Genomic DNA, 6,486 nt, shown 5'->3' with positions numbered 1-6,486 from the left:
CAATGTAAATTTATTAGAAGTTTTTTTTATGAAGTGCAGTGGAGAGATTTTGAACTGGAGTACAGTGGGGCTGCTTTCTGTTGTGTCCTAGGCATGAGAATACTTTTGTTTTTCCTCTTTTATCACTAACAGATCTGTGTAGAACACAAAAAGATCAGCAGTTGGAAGAAATGTCTGGGTTTGGGAAACAGGAAGCAGTTTTACATGAAAACAACCTAAAATATCAGTAATTGTGGAATGTAGATTTGGCAATGCATACTGCAAGAAATAATCTCAATAATAATGCAAATCACTGCTGACTTCTGTGACTTCAAAGAGATTTGTTAGGCAAAGCAGTTTTATTTCCTTTCCAGCATTTTCTTACTTTTAAGTAAGAAAAGCTTACTTAAGCTTTTAAGATTGGTGAACACAAGGTTCCAGCTTGGAGTTACCTTTGGGGTAAACAACAATTGGAGTAAATTTTTTTTATCTAGGTTATAGGTTTATAAGGTTATAGGTTTATCTAGGTTATAAGCATTGTTGCAAGTCTTCTTGTATAAGTGTACTTATAGCAGTGTATTCAGCACCTCTGTATCTTGATTCAAGGTAGAAAAGAAGTTTTAAAAGAAAGAACACACTCCAAGGCAAACAGGAGTAAAATAAATTTTCACTCTCAATAGGGTGAAAAGCAGCTGTGCTGAGCTGGCCTGTGGTTTCTGTGGTGCACTGCTCAGCAAGGAAAACAAAAAGCAACCTCTGTACTTCAGGACCAAAGCAGCAGATAGGAGGTAATGCTGGAGGAATTCAGGAGCTGCCCTTCCATATGCTCTCCCTGAGTGTTTTTGGGAGCTCTTCTGGGCATGGAGCAGGACTGGTGACATGCACTGGCACTTGTGAAGGATGGGTATGGTTCGTATTTTGGGAAGCTGGCTGTTCCTGGCAGTGACAACGGGGGAGACTGATGTTGGTGGCAGAAGGGCATGCCCTCCAGCAGGTGCAGAGTTGTAGGCAAAAGCACTGCTGTAAATTGGAAGCTCCTAAGCTGGGAACAAGAGGAGCAGGATGTGAGAGCTGGGTAACTGTTGAGTAGCTGGGAATATCTCCTGTGTAAGATAAGGCTTTGTAAAAGCCAAGGTATGTTTAGTGATTTGCATCCTTGTCAATGAGGATGCCAAATTAGAAAGGACTCAGCAAGGCACACATACCAGGGACAGAACTAAAGAGTTTATTTTAATGGGAAGAAATTAAATTTTGCTTGTTCTCCTTGTGAAGAGCACAAGGGAATCAGGTTGGTTGGAACTAGAGAGAGTGTATGTGTTATGAGCTGAGTGGGGGTAGGTTTGGTCTGGAAATTGAAGGGGTCAAAAATGAGACCACCAGATAAGAGAGAAATGAGGAGGGGTTTTGAGGTGATAGGATCCTAAGAGTATCCTGATGTTTGACCATGGCCTGCACAGTGTCAGCAATGGAGTCATCTCCTCTCCTTGCTGAAAGGAAAGCTGCTTTCCACCTCAGCCATTGTCAGGACAGGAAAACTGAGCACTGCCCAAGTGTGTAACAGGAGTGGATGCAAAATCTGCTACTTCTCTCCTGAGAGCTGAGATGAATTCTCAGTTATGCTGCCGTCTGTTCCAATCTGCAAGGAACGCCAAGCAATTAGCCTCCCATCTGATGGGATAAATGCAAATGGCCATCTTCATTTACAGAAGGCACTGAAGCCCTGCCAAGTTATGCTGGTAAAATCATTTGGCCACAAATAGCCTAATTTTGATCTCACTGAGTGAGGAGAGATTTATACCTTCATAACACCAACCAAGCTGTTCCACCCAAGGCTGCAGAATTATAAGAAGGGTTGGCAGGAAATCCAAGGATGTATTCTGAGCAGCATAGGTGTTGTCTGATGGCAGCTGCCATGAGGAGGTACCTTGCTACTTCAGTGGTCACCATCTAAGCAAAAGGGGCAGCAGGAAAGGGCAGAGTTAATGCAGTTGTGTCCTACTTGCTGGAAACAGGTGGGGATGTAGCAGTGGCAGTACTGCAGGGAGGTCTGGCTGCAGGCAGGACATCCACGTTAAGCACTTGAGTGAAAACCTTGCTGTGCTTGTAAAGCTCTGTAATGGATTGGTGGATTTGCTGGCAGAGCTCCAAGGTCAGCATTAGGCATGAATGTTGGAGATTGTCTTTAATTGCTGCTGCCTTTTGAGCCTGTGCATAGTTTTCATCACTTTTTTCCTGTGTTGTGCCTTTTGGATCACAGTTCCCAAACATAAAGATTGGGAATGTGGGTTTGCTGCATAGTAACCATGTTTTCTCTGCCCTGAAGGAAGCATGTGCTAGACTGACTGAGAGACAAGGGACAGGGGTGTTGCTGCCAGAGCTGTTTCCCCAGAGAGCCATGGAGGGGAGGGGGCATGTTTTGGGAAGCATGGCAGAGCCAGCATGCAGAATGTGGCACCACTCCCCAGAGTTCTGCAGGCTCCCTCAGCTTCATCCTCACCTTCCCCACCACGCTGGTGCTCAGCTCCAGCAGCACCAACCCTGCTGTGCCATCAGCCCAGCTGGGGAGCCCCTTGTGCCTGAGAGGGGGAAAAAGGAGATCCAGAGCCAGGTGTTTCCCTCCCTGCCTCCCCTCCCCACCACCTGCAATCCCACATGGCTCCACACCCCAAAATGTTCCCTGTGCCGAGGCATCCCTTGCAAAGGCAGAGCAGCAGGTATAGAGGCTCAAAGCTACAGGGAAATCCAGCCAAACATCTGTCACCAGCTGACAGCAGCTCCCTGCAGGGAATGCTGAGCGTCCTGTTGAGGTGCCTGGTGCTCAGCTGAGCTCAGCCTTGAGCAAGGGCCAAGCCTTTACTGAGGAATGCAATAAATACTGTACTGATACCAGGAACACTTTCAGCACATCCAGTCTTCAACGGGTAACCTCCCAGCCTTGACATGCTCTATGCTGGGCTGAGCATTCCTATGTTTCCTCTGGGGATCCTGCAGATCAAACAGATACATCACCAAATGGTCAGCAGGCATGTATGGATACATTTAATGCAATCCTCACCCAAAAGAGGCTGAACTGATTAAAATTCCTCTGAGCTTTAGAGCTGCAAATTATCCAGAAGAGCATCTAATTAAGAGGGGATTTATTATGAAGCACTCTAAAAAAGCAGCTGCAGCTGACCTCACTCAGTAAGTCCATGCCTGCCTGGACAGCACACTGAAGTCTTCTTTAGAAATTGTCTCTCAAATTCTTTGCCAGGTACACAAGAAGAACTTCAATCCACAAAACTGAGCATGTATTCTTTGTCCCTCTGATCTTTTAGGCTTTGTTTCCTTCTTTACTTAAAGTGTTCATTTGAACAATGCTTTGGGGTCATTATTTTTCACGGGGAAAAAGAAAAAGAAAAGAAAAGAAAAGAAAAGAAAAGAAAAGAAAAGAAAAGAAAAGAAAAGAAAAGAAAAGAAAAGAAAAGAAAAGAAAAGAAAAGAAAAGAAAAGAAAAGAAAAAACACTATTGACAACATGTTAAATAGCTCTGCACTGAAATGTAATGGTAGCAGGCAGGACTGAGTACCATTAAAATGATCCTAAGTGTTCACATGAATCATTCACTGCTTTTTATCATTGCTGCCTTCTTTCTTTCTTCTGGGCAGAGAATTCTAGAAGAATGTTCAAAATATAGCAAAAAACAATCTTGGGTTTAATGACATGCTCTCTGCTGATTCAGTTGCCTCAGGAGGTGTAGTTAGTAATTAATTAGCCAGCAGACTAATGTGCTGTGCAGCAATATCACTCATTAAGCCACGCTCTGCTGGGTCCAGGCCCATCAGGAGTCGAGGCCAGTGCTGTGCTGAGTCCCACTTGGGATGGAGGTGAGCTGGTGCCTGCCACACCACTCCCAAAGCCTGGCAAAAGCCTCCCTCTGAACTCCTTTGAGTGGCTTCCGAGGCAGCAAATAGGTCAAATAGCTGGAGAAGGACAAATAAATTCTGGAGCTATGCAACATTAGGGGTCAGTTTTTGCTGTTCCAGAAACCTTTGTGATAACAAAAAACATGAAGAGACAAAGACTCTCAGGCCCTTGGCAGCCCCAGCTCCAGAGGACCATCCCAGCCTGGCTCACCCCTGTAAGGCAGTGATCCTCTATGCCTCGTGGTACTCGGCAGTGAGGAGTTTTGAGGCACAGCATCAGCCTGACAAGCTGCTGCTGCTGTCCAGGTGTGCACTGACACACGAACATGACAGGCAGGGGCCATTTGCAGGTGTGAGTGGATTCCCCCGTGTTTCTCCCTGCACAGTGAGAAAACAGGCTTTGTCTAAGGGGCAGTGTCTAACTCCAGCAGCAGTGCTGAACCCTGAACTCCTGCAAGTCCATGATGTTCTCTGCTGGAATAGGAAGCCCCACAAGATACACGTCTTTGTCCTTTGGTTGTCAGACACTCACTTGTGCTGGCAGAGTAACCTGTAACCTCCTTCCTCCCAGCAAGACAGAAGTGTCTTTGTGGCACAGAGACGGCTGTGCCCATCAGCAGTGGGAATCTGCCAGTGAGGTGTTCCCAGGCTGGTGTCCAGGGCAGCATTTCACACCTCAGAGGGGGATAATGGATGAGGACTCTCTCCCTGGTGAGGCTGGGAGGATGTGTGACCATTTGTGGGGTGCCCTGAGGCACTACCCAGAGCCCGTGCCAGCCTGTTGAGCGACCTGGTGCAGCATCTCAGCATTCACATTCAGGAGGGCAGGCTCAGCCCCAGGGGAATCACACTCTTGCTTGCTTCCTGTGGGTGGATTGGAGTCTGTAGTCCAGCCCAGCAGTGAGATTTGAGCAAGAGCTGTGTGAGGCAGACCACACGGTGAGATCATCTGAAGTCAGTGCACAAGGCAGGAACAAGAGCTAGGGGCAGGTGCCCTGGATCACAGCTCAGTGCCAGGTGTCCCTTTCACCTGCACAGAAAAGGCATTGTTGCAGCAGCTGAGGCCAAACCCAGCGAGCAGATGGACAGGCATGACAACAGAAAGTCCAGCTGGAATTGCCAGTAAAGGCAAGATGTGCAGACAAGAGGGAGGCTGTCACCTTCCTCTCAAAACACTGCCTTGAGTTCTCATTTTCAGCACATCTACATTTACCATTGGGTACAGCAGACAAAATCAAGTTATTTCCAGATCTCTGAACTACGCTCAAGCTCTTTTTTTTTTTTTTTTTTCCTTCCAGACTTGCACATCCTTCACTTTTAAAAATATGAGCCCAGGAATGTTTATTGAGAAAATCTCCTTTTAACTCTGTTGCTGTTTTGGTTGCAGCTCCCCAGGTTTTTTCTCTAGGCAATTCTGGCTCGCTGAATGTTTTCCAATATTATTTTTTTACCATGGGAAGTTGGATTCAAATTTGCAAAATCTTTTCTTTGCATTTCTGGGTACTAGCAAGGCCTTAATCTGAAAGTCCAGACCTCTCTGTGACATGTAGTCCTGACATGAGTATCTATGTAGCCAGGTACCTTTATTCAAGATGTTTTCACAGCATTATGTCCCAAAATATGCTGCTTCCCACAGCCACTGCAGTGATCCTGGGACAAATGCTGATGCAGTCACTGAGTTGCCACTGCCCAAGCAGTGATTTTCTGGGATCAGGGGAGCAGTGACGGGCTCCACTCATGAGGAATGACACTGTGCAATGGCATTCTCAAATCTGGGCTTCCTCTGCTCCTCCATCAGGAACAGCAACTCCATGAGCATTAGGGACTGCTCTGGAGCCATCTGGGCTGGGTACCACAGAATATCTATCCCCCTTACACTTTTGCTGTTGCACTTGCTAAGCTTTCTCTGCCTGCAGCCAGCTTCACTTGGAGAGGGACATGAGGACTTCTCCTTCAAAGTTACCTGACAGTGTCACCCTAAGCATCAGCACTCCCTGCACCCAGAGGACCTGGGGCCACAGCAGAGCAGTTTTTGTCATCTTTATTCACCTGCTTTCCCTGCTGTGTTGGCTACTCTGTAAGCAAACTGCTGGGAAATAGAGATAAATGTGGGGTATGAAACTTACACGATTGTGTTCCAAGGCTCACAGAGGGAACCTTCACTGATATGTTCATCAGTGACTCAAATTAGCTGGAAATCTGGCAAAGCAATTTGTGTTTGCCTCTTGCCAGGGTGGCAGGAATTGTCTGTGGAAGGCAGCTGGGAGACTTCAGTGCCACTTGCATCTTCATGAGCACACAAGACTGACATCTACCCTGTGCCATGCTTGAACAGCCTGCAAAAACAGGTCAGGGTGAATGGTTACACCCTGCCTTTTCAGAGAGATGTGCTCCCTGGGTCTCCAGACTTCCTTGCTGCCTGGTAGTACTCCCATTTCATTCACCTTGAACCCTGACATTCCTGTCTTAAACACTCAGGGCACCCTATCTGTGGTGTGCAGAGCTGAGTTTGGCTGTGCAGGTTCCTTCTGCCTGGTGTGCCCAGCAGCAGCTGGGGAGCAGCTGCTGTGCCAGGGATTCTTCCTGCTTCTTCCTGCTCTCA

Source organism: Erithacus rubecula (genome assembly GCF_903797595.1).
Source record: "Erithacus rubecula genome assembly, chromosome: 5".
Taxonomy (NCBI): Eukaryota; Metazoa; Chordata; class Aves; order Passeriformes; family Muscicapidae; genus Erithacus; species Erithacus rubecula.
Note: the sequence above shows the minus strand (reverse complement) of the source record.